General features: G+C 46.1%; 1 long non-coding RNA gene across 1 annotated transcript; it reads right to left on the bottom strand.

Moving 5' to 3' along the window:
• Positions 1-48: 48 nt before the first annotated feature.
• Positions 49-12,938, bottom strand: LOC116796015. The gene is made up of 5 exons (XR_004360226.1): positions 12,875-12,938; positions 10,300-10,419; positions 8,091-8,165; positions 1,833-1,972; positions 49-1,200 (listed from the first exon to the last, which is right to left on the bottom strand). It is a non-coding gene; the product is annotated as an uncharacterized LOC116796015 (long non-coding RNA).
• Positions 12,939-18,407: the final 5,469 nt, after the last annotated feature.

Below are 18,407 nucleotides of genomic sequence, written 5' to 3'. Positions count from 1 at the left end.
TGTGGTAGGAAAAGAATAGGTAAAATTTTTCTTTTAAGTTCTAAGAAATCTTAGGGATTTTTTTTTTTAAATCATGCTCGAGTTCTGTACCAAAAAAAAAAAAGATGAATAAAAGCCACAGCTCAGGTGTGTGATCACTGACCATATCAGAGCCTGGACTAACTTCTGTTACCTTCCAGCTCTTCCTCCTTCAAATATTCACAGGTGGAAACAGCTCCCACAGTCTGAAAAGATGGGACAAACCTTTCTAGACAACAGCTCTGGGACTTCAGGCCTTTAGCAAGCACTGTGTAGGTTCTCTGCAAGGGATAATTTTAATATTTCATGGCACACCCCCCCCCCACCATTCACCTTCAGGTCCTTACAGACACCACCGAACTTGAACTTACCAATTTTCCTCTCTGGATTTACTCTTCTTACCATGAAAATCAGATCTTATTGTTGTGCCCCCACATTTTGTGCATCGAGTTGTGTTGTAAAGGGATGTGAGAACAGGACACTGAGCAGGTCCTGGACCTGCTGCATCCTGAACTGCACCAGCATTTATGGGATGCACAGCAAAGAGTCTCAGGCAGATGTCATTGCCTTGGACTTCACCATTTAAAGAGGGATTGAGGTTCACACTCATTCCCTTAAAAATACCTCCCCTGAAGACCAAAGCAGCTGCCCAGCCTCAGGTGTGCTGGCCAGAGGGCAGAGGTGATGCCTGTGCATTCCCCCCACATTTCCATATGTGGAATAATTACTATATTATTCCCAGTTTATGCCTGTTCTTGCTTCTGTCTTTGCCTCCCCCCGCCCTGCTCTGAACTGGGGTCGTGGAGGCTCATCAGTAACAACGGGATTGAATAAGAAATGTCCTGATTTACATTCTGTTTCCACTCTGACCTCATTAAGGCCCTTTTGTTGTGGAACCTCGGAATCAGGACTCCCCTTCGGCCACAGAGCTGTCAGGTTCACTCACAGCTCAGCTCTGAGAACTGGAAATCAAAGCAGAGCCTGGGCCAGAGCTCAGCTCTGCCTTCAGAACATCCAGGAGCCGGGTTCTGGGGCAAACAAAACACACAAAAGGCGAAGCTCGCCCTGGTAAAGATCCAACCATTAAAATAATTCACTGGAGATCTTTGATGTTCCTTTCCCTCAGCTGTGAGCGCTCAGTGATCCATCAACTGCAGATAAATGTTGTGCTGAAAGCTCTCCCTGAAAATTAGAAGGAATAAAGGAATTAGAGACATAAGACTTCCCTGGATGCCCTGTGTTGACATCCCTGTTTCCAAGCCCCATTTAATGAAACAACCCCTTTCTCTGAGATTTTGAGGTTTCACAAGCCCTAATTTAAAATGGAATTAACAGAGCAAATCCTATTTTGCCAGCACTCCTTCTCCCAAAAATTTAAAATATTTGCCTTATAAGAAATTATACTCACATATAATCAAATATTTCAGCTGCTTTTAATTTAATCAACGGTTTTCTTGATTACCCAAGGAACTGGCCATGCCTTGAAATGTTGTTTAAAGGGAACCTATCTTTCAGCTCAGCCTTCTGTTCCCCTGCAGCCCAGTGAATGTTGCTTTTTGGGATTTTTCTGACACTCATTTGAGGAAGAAGCTGAAATGCTTGTCTTTGCTTGACACACGAAGAAAGGAATTACACAGGGATATTTATTTTTTTCCCCTGTGGAACCTGAAGCCTCTTGGCCTCGTCTGAGACACAAAATGCCCACACACCAACTCAGCTGAGGGCTTTTGCTGAGAATCTTTGGGCTTTTATGCAGAAGAAAAATTAAAATTCTGAACGGATTTGCAAAGCAAGATGGAAAGAGTAACACTGACCTGGCCACAGGGTGTTCCCTGCTCCAAACCACGGGGTGTCCCACCTGGTCCAAGAGGGGATAATCCCATATTTCCTCAAGTCACAGGTGATCCTGCTCCAGTCCAACCAGAGGTGACCTTCAGTTTTCTGGCACAGGGACCTAAAATGGGCAAAGATCAATTTATGCTGAGTTAAATAAACCCTTCCCCTCATATCAGAAAACAGGCAGTGTTTGTACTTGTTGATTTGGGGCTCAATGGACACAAACTTACTCTTAAATAGGGGTGTTTTTTTCAGTCAGAGGAAAAGTGAGCGCTGCTGACAGAGAATCTTTTTTAAATGATTGACAAAGCTACAAGTCCCAGCACTTTATATTCTGTTCTGGAACTTCAGGATAATACAGTATTTTGACAAAACACAGTTGGTGTTCCAAATCGGTATTTGGAATATGTTTGTGTAAAACCTAAACTAAAATCATAGATGTAAAGTTTGAGTAAAACCAGAAACTCAGGGGCAGTAATTCTACTAAATCTCTAGTTTGGTCTCAATATCAAGCCAGTGTGGTGAATGCAGGCAAAGCATTGATTTGTTGGTTTTTATGTTGTAAATATACAAAATATTTTCCAAGATTCGGCTGGATCAGACCTCTGAGCTGCAGGATGAGCACATTCCCATTCTGTTGGAGTTCTTTGGGACTGGAGGGTCACACCCACACCCCCCTGTGGTACCTCCAGAGGGGACTCTCCCCATCTGCAACACTCCAGCCCCAGAAGCTGCAGCTCACGAGCTCAGCCAGAGGTTTTACTTTAATATATATATAGGGCTCTTTAATACCTCAAGAGAGCACCAAGAGAATAACCCACGGGCTTGTTCCCAAGGAGTTTCTTGATTAATTTAGGAGAGAAAATAAGGGAACTTGGCCAAAGTTCAAAAAGGGCGCTGCACAGCCTGGACAAAATATTCCACTGCGATACCAACCGAGCACATGTTGATCCACAACACTTGGGATCCAATCTATCCACAACACTCAGGTCAAAATCCAACCCTTCCAGCTCCAAGCCACCCAAAGCATCCAGAAAGGAGCAGAGAAAGAGAAGCAGAGAGAAGAGAGAAGGAGGAATAAGGAAAGACAGATCACAGAGCTACCACTGGAACTGGTAGAAGACCAGCTCTCACATGTCCACACATACACACACACACACCCCCAAGGTGGTCCTGACCCCACAATCACTGATCTGGTGTCTGACACCATCCCATCTCCCAGTGTACAACACTGCAACCATGTGGGAGAATACTGAAAACTTGAAAGGTATCAAAAATCTGAATAAAGGATTTGGGAGGATGGGAGCTGGGGATCATTTCTAGCACCACCCTCAGCTCACCCTGTGGTTTTAGGCAAGTCCTCCAGATGCCTGTCTGTGACACAGGTCAAATATTTCGGGTGCTGCTCACAGATGTCAAGTGAAGGATTACAGTGGTAGCACAACAAGGAACTCCAGAGTATTATTTTTGAAGTAATGACACCATTTATGAGCCCAAATCCAATTTTTAACCGTGGAGCCTCTCTGCACCTTTGGAGCCAACCTCCATCAAGTTTCAGACACTGTGTCACAGAGTCACACTCGCTTCTGTCACAAGCTGCTCCTTGAGGTCACCTTCTCTCCTCACACATGCTGGGCTGTTCTCTGCCTCCAGCCTGGGATTAAACAGCTCATTTTCCACCAAGGACAGTCTGGAACAAGGTGGGAGTCAATGCTCCAGTCGTGCCTCTTGGGCAATGATGATTTGCCCCACTGGAGGTGGTGTCCTGGGAGGACTCAGAGGGCATCCAGGAGGCACCAAAGCCAGTGGTATTCCTTTAAATCCAGTTTTCAACTACAATGTGAGTCATGGAGCTTTGACCTGTACACAAAATTCACACTGAAACAGCTGGAGAATCACTTTGCTATATGTGTTCTCTCTTATGGAGTGTACCTCCGTTTGTTTGGGGTTGATAACTCAAAAAAACCCCCAGAGATATTTTCTATAATATGGAATGAGGAGATGCTGCACTTTACTTAAAGAGAACCCACTTTTAATGAAGAAAAACTTTCATGTTCTACTTAAACAAAGCAGCACAGCCCAAGCCAAAAGGGTATTTGTGCATCACACCCAGGGCTTGGCCGAGCCCTTCCCCTGTGAGCAGCACAGGGCACTTACCTGGGCAGTGCAGAAATAACTCCCCCTCAGTGCTGGACTGCTCCTGTCTCCTGTAATTACTTCTCCTCAGGGATCTCTGCCAATCTCTTCCCAGTGGACATATGGGCTCAGCAGGCAGGGACAGGCCCAAAGTGCTTTTCTTGCCCTGACGTCAGTGGGGGAAGGATGACTGAATTCAGCTCCCAGGAAAATCAAACATTACCTGACTCCTACCCCTTTATCAGGACTGTGGTGTGGACCAATTATTCCTACAGCTTCTTGAGGGATCTTCAGGCTTTTGCTCTCAAATAAAAGTGTCTTTACACTTAATTAGAAGATAATGCCAGCCAGCTTCTGCTAATTATTTGTATTTTTGCTTAACACTTATAAATCTCGGTGTTCAGGTATTATTACAAGCTAATATTTGTCTTGTAACACACATTAGTCATTACAATTAGCAAGTAGAAATAGATTAGTCATGCGCAAACAATCTCATAAATGAAGTATTTATGCCCCCTTTGGGGATGGAAAGGAAGGTAATTTGAGCCCTTTATGATTATCAAGGGAAACCTGCCTTGTCTCTTCTATTCACGTGGTTGTTTCAGGATTTCTTTCCAGGCAAACTCCCTGGCTGGGGGCTCCTTTAAAGCCCAACAGCACCGTGAGAAGCTGTGGCAGGGATTTGCTGAGCACCATCAGGTGTCACCTCCCCTGAGCTGCTGGTCTGCACTGCTCAGAGCAGTGTCACTCCTTCCCTCTCAAAACCTCTATAATCCATATTTCTGCTTCTGCCCGTGGCTGGAGGGAAAGTTCCCTTTCACAGCCCTGAGTGGGGATGTTTTCTTTGAGCAGTGAACACTTTTATCCACAGATTTAGGGCTCCCTAAATCCTAAAATCTCCCCCTTCTCTGTGAAAGAGAGGCTGAAGGTCCCAGGATGGGACTGAGGAGTGGGATGTCACCCTGCCCACTGGGGATGTGACACCCCTGGCGTGGAGCACATCAGGCAGCTCCCTGCTCAAAGCTGCTCCAAGCCATGACCATGAACTTCCAGATGTATCTTCCAAGGAAAAGGTTATTGCTTTTTATTCCATTTTTCCAGAGGCTTTTCTTTGTCAATTCTACATAAAATTTCATCTTGTTTTTTGTTGGTTTTTTTTCAAATTTTGACCCAAAAAACCTCACTCTTTGTGTGTGTGTGTGTATAAAATCTCCTAGAAAGTCACTTCAAAAATAACCAGAATAAGCTATTTTAAAATGAAAAGCCTCAGTCATTTCACATCAGTAAATTTAACACCTGCATTAGTGCAACATTTCTGCACTGGTGACCTGCACTGTCCCTGTCTGTAACACCCCATTCCCACCCAGGCCTTCCTTTTTGTCTTTGCTCTCTTTCGTTTAATCTGATTTAATTTAATCTAATATTTCCCTGGAAAAATCAAGCAACTCACAGCTCTCCCTCAAGGAAACGTTTTCTCCGGCTACAGGAGCTGCCAAGCTTCCCGAAGGAAGGTGGGAAGGAGGGAATATTTGTTGCTATGTTTAGCACCATTACAGAAATAGGTCACATATTGTTTCTGAGAGAAATGGATCAGCAGCACACAGGCCCCCACAACTCATCCTGGGCTCCCTCCACCCCCGTACACAGTGCTTGAAGCATTCCAGCATCCCTGCCAAATTCCCTCACAAATACTTTAATTCTTTACGTGCTTGTCTCGTTCCATCTGTTCCACATGCTCTTTATGCCATTTGCATTCACTGGCAGAGTCTGTGAGATGACACCACACGGTCTGAATTTGAGGGGGTTTGGGGATGGCAGGAGGGGAATGTGGAGCAGCTCAAGGTTTGGGGTTTGCTCCTCCAGCCCAGGGAAAACCGGTGTGAGGGTCTCAAGGTTCTCCCATCAGAGCAGCCACACTGTGCCTTCAGGCTCAGCAGGAAGAAAAGACTGTCCCTCACAGCATCTTGTGTAGGAGATTGTGTGCCCAAACAAACAACAAAGACAAGGGAAACGTGATGGAAAGGAGGAATAAAGGAAAGCAGCACTCGATGGAAAAGTGGTGCTCAGGGTGTGCAGTGGAACTGCCCGTGAAGCAAATGCTCTCTGTGTGATCCCTCAGCACAGGAGCACTGCACAACCCGGGCTGGTTTTGGGGTTTGGCAGTGTGGTCACCCCAGCCCACAGCCAGTTGTAAGGCTGGAATACACACAGGGGTCACAGCAAACGTCTGTTGGACATGGATCTGAGAGCAGCTTCCAGGATAAGAATAAGGAAAACCCCCACCTGGTCAGGGACATTGGCCCAAGCCCAGACGAGCTGTGTGTGCTGGGCCACAGCTCCAGCTCCTTGAACAAATTCTGTGAGAGCCTCAGGCCATGAAATCTGAATTGTGCTCCAAGGGCTGGACACCAAACCTTTTCCTCCCCCTCCATAACAGGACCTCAGATAAAAGAAACTGCACTTCAAGGACACGGATGAATCCACTCAGCTAGAAAGCACCAAAAAATACATCCATTTCTCAGGTCATGATGCAATACAATTACTCTACTCCTATTAGTAAGATGTGAAAATACCTGCAAGATTTCATCAGGTCAGTCAACAGTTCCAACCTTTCCTTTTCCCAAAGTGAGACGACTCAGCCTGCTTACCTGGCAAGACGGATTTCTCAATCTTTACCTCTCCATTTTTCCACATTCCTTTCCCCATCCCATTTTTCCTGCTTAGCTTGTGTGCTGCAGCCATACCTTGTTATCTCCTACCCCATCTCTCCCTTTCCTCCCTGCCTGTTATTACCACGTTGTCTTTAATGTTTCCCTGCTCCCCTTTGTTGCCAGGCTCCAGTTTTCATGTTTGATTCATACAGTTCATTGTTCCTGCTGCAAAGTGATCATCATCTAAAATAACCTGCATGTGCTGGGGCAAAAGCAGGGAAGGGAAGCCTGACATTCCCTGCTCACTCTCAGTTTGAAGCCTGCCTTGGAGGGGAATTGGGATAGTCTTTGCAGCATGGCATTGGATTTTTGATCCAGAAGGAAAAATAAGAGCTAGATTCTCAGTTACCCAAACACTCTGTCCTTTATACTTGGGCCAAGTCAACCTGGAATAATATGTCCTGGATCCCTGATCACTTCATATCTTTCAGCAGAAAGGAGAGAAAAATCAAGAGCTGGAGGTGATGGGATGGACTCACCATGGTGTGGTTGAACCTGAGAGCTCCCAGAGGGGTTAATCTGGCAGGGGAGGAGCTGAGGGACAGATTTGCAGAGGAGTGAGGCTGCTGCACCCCCTGCCCCAGGGAAGGCGCTGCTCTCCCAGGATGGTGTTGGCTCATATGCTCATGGAGAGTTTTGTTTCCTCAGCAGATGCTCACAGGAGACAAAGTGTCCCTTCCCAGCCCAGCGGGACCCCTGAAGGGAGGGGGGGATGTGAAATCTCTTCCTTCAGTAAGGTTTAACCCTCCTGGTGCTCAGGAACAATGTGCTGACCCCCCCCAGCCACCTCTGCTCCCCTCTGACACAACTGGATCCCACAGATCCCCAGCCCAGAACATTCTCCTCCAGTTTAGGTACCCAAGGGCCATGCTGTTAGAAAACGTTCCCTTTGGATGCTGGGGTGATGTCCCCTTTTAGTGCAGGAACAGGGACGTGGAGACAGCTCCCCAAGGAGGTTCAAACCCGCATCTCCCATGGAAATGACCCAAGAACTAAATTACAGGGTGCCTGTTCCGGGCTGGGTGTTCCCCACCCTCGCTTTGATGATAGTCCAGCGAGTGCAGAGTGAGAGATGCATTGGGCAAAAGAGAAGAAGAATTATTAAAGCCTAATGATTAAGGCACAGACTTATTTTGCCTTGTTTTACCACCTACTGCTTTCCCTAATGACACGAGAGGCTCTGTGCAAAAGCGTCCCTTTGATCCACAGAACCACTGAAACTCCAGGGAATCGGCTCAGCTCAGGAATTTCCCTCACCTACGAGGTGCCACAGTTTTGTGCTACAATTGCAAGGTAATTTCCCTTCTAACCTTGTTATTCCACCTTTTAGATTTTCTTCCTTTTTTTTTTGGTGTCTATTGTCTTTGCTAATTACAGCTTTAGCTTTACCTTCCAATGCTTCACCCTCAGCATGTGCTGCTTGCAGAACGGTGGGGAGGCAGAAATCCCATTGTCAGGGGACCCCTGGAGGGAAGAAAACCAGGAGGATGGGATACAATAAATGATCAGTAAAACCACCCAGGCAGGTATTTCCTACTGGCTCCATTTCACCAAATTCAAGCGATTCTCCATTACAAGTGATTTCCTTATTTTACATTTTGCTTTCTTTCCAGACAGACTTGAAATTTTCAATCACAGAACCATGTGTTTTACACAGAATATATATATATATATATATATATAATGGTTTCTTGTGTATTTTTGTGACCTTATATTTGGGAGTCAGCACCACTTGGGAGTGACAGCTATGAGAAATATTTCCTGTTCTACATCGAGGTTGCCAAGCACACACACAGGAAGGCAGGTGAAAAAAAGCTCCTAATACAAATGTGTCCACAAATGCAGTTGTGTGTCCTTTGCAAAATAATTAAAAAATACTTTAAAAATAAGTATGGAATAAAATCTCTACCCAAACAGCTCACAGGTGGAATTCCCTGAGCAAGGACACAGCAAGAGGAATTATCTTCATCAGTTTAGGGTGGAGTTCAGAGTCTTCTGTGTTTTAGGGATAAAAAGATGTTCTAATGGGAAGGGGGGAACTGGTCAAGTGCAGAGTAAGCAGAGGAGAAACAAGAGTGGCCAGTTAAGACATGAACTTTCCAGCCCTTGGAAAACACAGTGTGTATTCACATCAAGCACCAGGCACACGGTGCAGTGAATAAAATAGTTCAGAGTTGTAATCCCAGCGGGACCCGGGCCAGAGGGTGAAGGGAAGGGAACACACTGGAGCTGTGATTCAGGATGTCCTGGAATCCTTCCTGACCCGCTGGGTCGGAATTTCTGACTCGACACCCTGCCTTGCCTCTGAGTAGGAAACTGGATCCTGACTGCAGGATTCTTTTTATAGAGCAAACTTCGGTGCCAACTGCCTTCGGAGCACAAGTTTGTCCCTCCCAGTCTTCAGGGCAGCACACCAATCCCGGGCTGGGAGAGCCAGGAAACGTGATCCCTGTGCCCCAAACACAGCCCAGCTCTGGCCAGAGAGCAAACAGGAGCCCAAAGCTTGGCCTAATTCCCCAGCCCAGCAAACACAGGGGGCACTGAAGAGTCTCAAAGCCACTGGCTCATCCTCCTCCTCCCCCTGTAAACTTGGCCAGCACCAAAGGACACGGCCTGGCCCAAGGAATGCTGGCCAGGGTTGGAGGCTCCATCAGAGATTTCCCCTGTACTGCAGTGACAGGCAGGGGGTGGGAAATCACCCACTAGGACACCCCTGGATCACAAGGATTTCCACCCCATTTCTTTCCCAGCCTGTCCTGGGGGATCAGACAAGGCTCCTCTGAGCTGGTTTGGGGCACTGGGACTGATAACTCTGCCCACAGCCTGAGGTGTGTCCTGGCTTTGGTGTTGGTTACACCTTAGGAAGGGAAGGATTTGAAATCACCGTACTCCCTTTTGTATCATTTTATAATTGAAAAGCATAATTTTGTATTATTTTATAATTGAAAAGCATAATTTTATCCCTTCATTTCCACTGAATGGAAAAGATCAATAATGCACTTAAAAACACATAAATCAGGGAAGCAAAGCAGAGCCTCTCAGAACCTCTTTTGATATGGAGACGGCACCTCCTCTTCTAGAACAACCCACATATTTAAATCAATATTGATCATTTGGCCCCATTGTATCTTATAGACAATATTAATTAATGATATTAATTAATGTCTTGGTTTCCTTCTCACTGAGAATCCTCCTCAAGTCTGTGGAGAGGGCAGAGTCAGCCCTGGCAGGTTCCAGCCCTTGGCACCCACTTTGGGTTTGAATGAAATGCAGGTATGAAGTGACTTGCCCAAGGTTATGAAAAATAAATTATAGAGGAGCAACCTAGCACAGAAACCACAGAACCCAGTGAAACACTTAAACCCAAAGGCCTTTTGTCTCATCCAAGGAATTTTAAAAATAACATCTCTATAAAGAGCAAAATTCCAGACAAAGGTGTATCTGACACCATATTTAACACTGTTCTACATAGGAAATTAATTTTAAGCAGTCAGACAGAAATGTAAGTAGTAGGCCAAGATGCAAAGAGAGTCTTCCCATTCTTCCTATAGAACAAAAATTCTAGAGATCTTAGTTTGGAAAAACAGAAGCAGCTCACCCAGCACCATTTGTAGCACCAGTTCCCTCCCTGGGTTTATCCCTTTCTTCTGTGTGTAGTTCATAAATAGTCTGAGTGCTGTGGATTTGCTCCATGAGCCCTCCTGAACCAGCTTCAGTCCTTTCAACAGAAGAAATAACATTTCAAAATTACTAAAGGAACATTTTTTAAAGCAACCAATGTGTCCAAGCCCCTCCCATTTGTAGTAGGACTGCTCAGGTGTCATCTCAACAAAAACTGTTGTTCAAAATGTCACCCTGTATCTTCAATTATTTGCCAAATCTGGCATGGAAATACACAATCACAGAATCCTGGGATATGCTGAGCTGGAAGGGACCCATCAGGACCATCCAGTCCAACTCCTGGCCCTGTGTATAGACTGGATGATTGTCTTCTCCTCCTTGTTTTTCACAAATCCAGCGTTTTAGGGAGGAGAAGGAAATAGATTTCAACGTGGCTGAACAAATATTTCTGCTGGAAATTCCTACCAAAACACACTTTCCCTGCTGTCCATGACTTTTTTGGGGTTTCACTCTTTCTTAGGCTACATCGATTTATTTGTATGACTTTACAGAAAAAAAAAAACACAACAGAAAAATTGAAGAACCATCTAGGTGAGATCTGGGAGGTTATTTCAATTAATATTCACTGCTGGTATTTCCTTAGATTTATCCATTCTAATTAGCCGTGATTTAAAGAGAAAATCCTGCTTGTGTTGCCTCAAGGCACAAAGAAACAGCAACTGGTGCTGCTTTAACACATCCTTCCTGCACAGGGGGAGGCACCAAAAGGATTCCTTTCCACTTCATCCCCAGGGTCTCCTCCCTGTGGGATTTTTCCATGTTATCCTACACATGTGACAGAAGGGATGGGTTGGAGGGACAGTGGTAAATTCAGTGGAAGGAAGAAAACATCTTTAAGGCTGCACTTGTGGGGAAATGAATCCTTCCTGCACACACAGCGTGGATTTGGGTCAAAGGGCAGATTTTAGGGAGTGGGTTTGCAGAGTTATCACCTCAGAGGAGGGAGACAAGGCACAGAGCTGTGCTACCCCTCACCCAAATCCAGTTCCTCCACCAGAACACAGCTATTCCAAGAAAATGTCCTGGGTGCAGAAGAACTAGCTTGAAATAGTTTTCCCAGGATGAATCCAACCTTTGCCCAGGATTGGTTCTGCCCATCCTGGCCATTGATCCCCCATAAATCAGGGGATATTGTTCTCCCTGGCCTGTTCCGTGGTAAGGAGCTCCCACGGATGGTAGGGAAGTTTCCTTGCAGAGCTGAGTGCAGGGAAGGCCCTGGGAATGTGCTCTGCAGCAGCATCTGCATTGCAGATTGGAGAGGGAGTTGTGCCCCAAGTGCCAAATCTCAGCTTTGAGAGCAAAACTATTTTTGTTTTATGCCAGTGCAGAACACGATCCTTTGGGTAAGACACAACTGGGTGGTTTAGAAGTAAAAAGAAAAAGCCCAGTAACTGTCCTGCCATGTATCAAAGTAATTTTAAAATACTTTAAACATTATTTTTTAAAACATTTTTGATCCCACGTAAGATTGACAGTAACACAGGGCATATGTTTTTATTTACTTGCTTATTTTCAAAGAGACTTGGAAAACTCGAGCTACTATCAGAGACAGCTTCTCACTGTTGATGGGGTAAAAGCCAGCACTGTTTAGGAACAAATGATAATCAACAAAGTTAGCAGAGATTTAATTTGGTAGGAACCATGAGCAGCCAGAGCAGTACAGCAACATTTCCTGACAGTTTAGAACTAGAAGAGAACGGGATGTAAAAATTACATGCTGAAATTCTTACAAAAATTTACAGAACCACAGAATAAACGTGGTTGGAAAAGACCTCTGAGGTCATCAAGTCCAACCTTTGAAATTCAGATTCCCCCTCACTCATATTTCAGGATAAATTTCAGATTTGACACATCTGGTCAGGACTATTGTAAGGGAACATTTCATTGCATCTTTATTGCAACAGCCAGCATTGGGAAAATAAAAAGCCTCCTTTTCCTTTGCTCCTCCTCCAGACAAAGCTTGGTCCTTCTCTCCCCCTTAATGACAAACCCGACGTGCAATTCTCTGCCATTGCAAGGCCCAGTTTAAGTGCAGGTTTAACAAACACTGATAAAGAACAGGTGTATTTACTGATACACCTGATGATGTGAAAAACAGGTACTTCTGCTTACCGGGGGGGGCACAGGGCAGGCTTTGTGTTGTGTTTCAGCTGCAAATGGGTTTCTTCAGAAGAAATGTTGTAGCTGTTTGGAGTTGGCTTCGCGCCAAGTCCCCCAGACTACAGCAAAAACCTCCCCCTCCCCTTTGGGCAAAGCAAAAAAAACTATACAAACTGAAAGACCCGAAACTAACTGAGCTATAGCAAAATATATATATTTACATATATCACAGTTATACACAGTTACAACACTACGTACATATAAAAAGAGAACCCCAAACAACCCCCCGCCAAAGGGGAAGGGGAAGGGAAAGGTAAAAGGGACAAAACCCACAAAAGAAACCCGAAGCAGGCATGCACAATCAATAAAGAACTAGTAAAAGAAAATCTTACTACTCTCCTTGAGACAGCAGAATCATGCCAAGCACCGCCGGCACCCTCCGCCTCCCGAGGCCTACAAGGCCTCACTAGGCCTCACTCCCCCACACAAGCAGGACTAACAGCAGAGAACCTGTGCCTTCAGATCCACCAGAAGACAACAGGGAAGAGCTTCTCTCTCCTTCTTATTTATACCCTGGCTTATGTGAAAATCGTATGGAATACTGGGAACATGGCCACTTCCTTGGTTACAAACTGGTCACCGAGGAAGGCCTTGACTAAAACTATCACAAATGTGCTTCGTAGCAGTGGCTGAGAGTGAAGAGTGTAGTGATGGAGCAGGGAAACAGGCAGGGTTGACAGTGCCAGTGATTAAACCTGCTTTGGCACATAAACTACCCTTTAAAATGGAATACAGTGAATATAGATAGCTGCACTATCAAACAACCTGAGAGGAGAGGGAGAAAGGACAGCCTGGTTTGTGTGCACAAAACTCTTCTTCCATCAGTTTGAATATGGCTATGCCCTTAATCCACATCGATGGTAAATGATATTATTCACACATCTTCAAACCCCGTGTGTGAGCAGCCAGCTCTCAACACTCACCCCCTGCCTGACCCCAACAAATCTCAATGGATTTTTATACAGGATTGCTTCAAATATATATATTTTATGGATTTTATTTTTATACAGGATTGTATAAAAATGAATTGTAACTTATCCTGGGATCCACTGAGTAAACCAGAGTACCCAGCAAAGGAGCAAACAAGAGCAGAGAACTTTTGCTCTGTATCAGTTCTCAGTGAGGGTGCTTTGCACCATTGGGTTTATTGTTATATATGTACTTTAAGTCAATATTCCCCTCTGTTAATCCAGACCATCTCTGTTGGCTTGGATGAAATACATAATGACTTAATCTGAGATTTGATGTAACAGTAAATGAAATTTGGCCCTGCCATCAAAAGCATTGGAGGGAAGGGACATGGTCTTAATTATTGCCTGTAAACAGTCCATCAGTTGCCCTGAAAGGAAGGTTTTTACAACGTGTTCGGTGTCCAATTTCAATCCTGTGATGCCTTCTGTGTGAGGTGGCTCTTCATCACTGCTGCTGTGACTGTCCCTGTTCCACAGCCCCTGAACTGTCAATTAATGAGAGAAGCAACAAGACCCACCCACCCAGCACTGCTCTACCACAGAAACAATTCCCTCATATCTGCTCCAGAGAACGAAAGCAGGGAAAAAAGGAACTCTTCCTGCCATACCCGGGATGCATTTCTCCCCCCTGTCTCAATACCTTAGATCACGCTCTGCTTTCAGCAGGTTACAGCACATTTCACTCTGTCAGCAGGAGATAATTTGCAGCCCAGGTGATGGATCTCCCTGGCTGAAATGAAGCATCTCCTCGTGCTGCTTAACGAGGCTCCTGATTCTAATCACGTCCATCACGATGTGGGGCTGAAATTCGCTGGGATATTTACATGGAGGAAAACGAAGACAAGCTGAAAGGGGGAAAGAAGCTTTAAAGGTGAAGAAATGAGGTACAGGCAAACCCCTCAGAGGAGGGGCCAGGAGGACTTTGGATTCCCTGCCGTTTAAACTCTTACAGTATTCTCTCTCTCAAAGATTTAGCAAAAAAAAAGAAGGGTTTGAAAGACACAAATTGAAGATTAATTGAGGTGAAATGACTTAAGGAATACTACCCACTTCCCTTCCCTTCACCCAGGAATGACAGCTGCCTCACACGAGCAGGGATTCCTAGTGAATAAGGAGGTGTGGGAGACTTCCCTTTCAGTTAACAGGGATTATTTGGAATGGGCTCACTGTAGCCCCTCCTTACAGGGGAATATCCGTAATTTCAGAGCCAAGATAATTCTGGGAGTGTGCCCTGGGAAGCAATGACCAAACGTGCAAACCCTGATGCCCATCACTGATCCCTCTATTTCATAAGAAAAGCAGTCTGTGAGTGAGAATGACCAAACCTCTGCTCATGTCACCTGTATTTATACCGTGAATTAATTTAAACGTGGCACCTGGAATGCTACAAAAACACCCTTCCTATGTAACAGATCTTAAATTCTCCACGAGCACCAATTTTCTGAAGGTGTGGGGAGTGCCGTCCTCATTTCACAAGCACAGAAATGGAAGAGCAAAGCCACCCAAGGACCCCGTGGCAGCGACCAAAGTTGGATGAACTCATTCTCTTCAGCTCAGAGAAGAGAGAATGAAGACAGAGAGATGTAAATCCTGCCTGCCGTGGAGAAAATGGGTGAAACACTATTATTTGCCGTTTCTCACATTACAAGGATTAAGGAGCCGTGGTGAAGAAATCTGATAAATTAGTTTAAAACCAGACAAAACAGGGATTTTTCTTCATAATTGAATCTGTGGAATTCATTGATGCAGGATGTTGTGGAGCCAAAAAACCACAGGAATAATCCATCCAAAATCAAAGGCAATTTAACCAACAGGAAAAAAAAATCAATGAAAAATATTTACATCCACAGCTTCTTACCCTAAATTCATCTTAAACTTGTCCCTCCCCTTTTCTATGTCTAAATTCTTTGAGTGAGAATGAACAAACCATCCCAGAGCTCTCCAGATACACGGATATATTTCCAGTGTGTAGGCCTTGCACATCTGATTACAGAGATGTTCCTTCCCACTGCGCTCCCAGGAACTTCATTTTCCGGAGAGGGAGGAAGACACCAAGTTCCAGGGAAGAAATGGGTCTGTAAACTCAGAGTTTTTGATGGAGCTCAGCTGATGGCTCTGTCCCCCTCAGGAGAAATCCTCCTCCCACAGCCCCTGGGAGGGAGGGAAGCCCTGGCGTCCAGTGCTCCAGGCAGAAGGAACTCTCCACTGCATTCCCAGCTCCCTCTGAACTTCCAACCCCCTTGTATCCTCTGATTACTGGGACCAGCAGGATTATTGCCACGACCTACTTTCCAGAGTGTTTTCCTGCCACTTGGGGCTGAGGCTGTGACGTGGCAGGAGCTGCTCAAGTGCCACGTGAACCCCTGTCTGTAATGCAGGTGCTCAAGCACTCTACACATGCACAGCTACGACTTCCCACAAAACAGACACCAAAAATCACATTCTCTGCTGCTGGGAGGACACCCCCAGGACACTCCAGCACAGGGTTTTTGTGGCGTTGTGCTCTTCAGCCTCATCAACCCTAAAGTCAGGAAAGCCAGAACAAAGCCAGTCAGGATTTCCCCCCTGGCTTTATTAATTAAGCAGCTGTTCCTGTGGGATCAGCATGTGCAGGCTCTCCTCCAGAGGCAAATGTGTGCTGTGCCCTTGAAGAACAGCAAGGTGTTGGCTGTGCCAGAACAATGACAGCAAGGGATCTTCTGTCCTGCCCCGCTCAGGGATGAACTCTGATCCTTCCCATTGCCCATGGATATCCCCTGTTATATGTAAACTGTCCCCAAACTGCACTGGCCTCTGCAAGTCATTATTTCAGACACCTCAAACACTCCAATGAGTGGTGCCCTTCCCTGTGCTCCTGCTTTTGGCCATGCAGAGCAATGAAAAAGGAGAGTTTGCTCTTCCTAAGGCCGAACTTTCCCAGGAAGGTACGCTGCAGGAAAGGTGGGAGTTTCACCTTTCTGCATTGCTTTACCTCTGCTGGCCCCAGCTCTGGAATCAGAGAATCACAGAATCACTGAGGCTGGAAAAGACCTCTGAGGTCATTGAGTCCGCCTGATACCCGATCCTCACCAGCCCAGAGCACTGAGCGCCACATCCAGTCCTTCCTTGGACACCTCCAGGGATGGGGACTCCCACACCTCCCTGTGCAGCCCCTCCCAGTGTCTGACCACTCCTTCTGGGAAGAATTTCTTTCTAATGTCCAACCTAAACCTCCCCTGGCACAGCTATGTCCTCTCCTCCCGTTCCTTGTTCCCAGAGCCCGACCCCCTCCCAGGCTCTCCCCTCCTGACAGGGGGTTGCAGAGCCAGAAGGTCCCCCTTGAGCCTCCTTTTCTCCAGGCTGAGCCCCCCCAGCTCCCTCAGCTGCTCCTTCTGCTCCATTCCCTTCCCCAGCTCCGTTCCCTTCCCTGGACACGCTCCAGCCCCTCCATGTCCTTGTGATGGGCCCAGAACTGGGCACAGCACTGGAGGTGAGGCCTCACCAGTGCCCAGCACAGGGGGACAATCCCTGCCCTGGTCCTGCTGCCCCACTATTCCTGACCCAGGCCAGGTGTCAGTGGCCCCTTGGCCACCTGGGGACACCGTCTGTGCCTGGACACCCCCTGGATGCAGCAGCACTGCCCAGCACTGCCCGGGCTGGGCCATCGGCCGCTTCTCAACCCAGCCAGGAGTGACCCTGTCCCAGCCACGGGCTGCAGCTTCTCTGGGAGCTCCCCTTCACCAACCACACCATGGACAATGGATTGTGTCAAAATTCCCAGAGAAAGATGACAGGAGCCTCTTGTGACTCCGTCAAACCCCACAAATCCTCCCCAGCAGAACCCCTGGGTCCCATCCCCGTGCTGCTGTGCAGGTGTGGTGCTCCAGCCATGAGCATTCCTGCTGAAATGAGCGGGATTACAGAGGCAGAAGGAAAAGATCAGCTGCACACTTTTATCTGAGGACCTGCTCTGACTGCCTCATGTAATGAGTAGATTCTTCTCTCCATGGCCATGTCTTTATTATAAATTTAGTGGGTCTGTAAGTCGGACCGGGGCTGACCCAGCAGAGCTGTGGGGCTGAGGGGTTTGAAGTGATATCCCCATTATTCTAAGTTCCTTTTTGATATCAGAATAGCTGAGTTTTCCCTTGTAATTGTCAGGGCAGTTTTAATTACTATCTGAAGAGCTTCCACCCAGCAGCATCTCCACATTCCTGCTGCCTGGCAGGGCTGTGACAGCAGGGATACACCAAGAGCACTGTCCTTTAGCCCCTGCTCTTCCCCTGTGCTTTCTCCTGCCATATTCCACAGGCAACACCACTGACATCCAGTCCCTGCAATTCCCATCCCTCCACTGCCCCCACTGTCCCCTCAGCACCAAAACAATCTCTCTGTTGCTCTTCACGTGAGAATAAATCACCCCAGCATCTGTAAAAATGGCAAATGTCAAGTGGGGATGCCCAAAAACATAATTAAATGTAAATTTTAAAAAAATCATAAACTATTAAAATACTTGGTTTTGTCCACAGTCAGGAACTTTTTGTCCCTTTGTGGTTTATGTTGAATAATTGCTTAAGGAAATACAGGTTCTATAAAACTTCAGGAATATTCTACGTAACTTGTTTAAAGAGAAGGCAAAAAGCAAAGATGAACTGTACAATAAATCTCAAACATCCCAGGGTTCTGATGAAATCAAGAATTGTTATCAAGTGAAATTCATCCCTGAGTTTACACTGAGTTTTGTACCATTTAAGCACAAGAAGAGGAGATTCATCCACCCTCTGAAGATACAACACAACCTTAACACACCTCCTGCAAAGAACAGGCAGGAGAGCTCTCAGGAGCAGAAAATCATCAAGGTTGGGAAGGATCTCCAAGGTGATCAAGTCCAACCTTTGACCAAAAACCCCACTGA

Source organism: Chiroxiphia lanceolata, chromosome 18 (assembly GCF_009829145.1).
Source record: "Chiroxiphia lanceolata isolate bChiLan1 chromosome 18, bChiLan1.pri, whole genome shotgun sequence".
Taxonomy (NCBI): domain Eukaryota; kingdom Metazoa; phylum Chordata; class Aves; order Passeriformes; family Pipridae; genus Chiroxiphia; species Chiroxiphia lanceolata.
The sequence above is the reverse complement of the archived record's forward strand: the minus strand, read 5'-3'. Positions and strand labels throughout refer to the sequence as shown.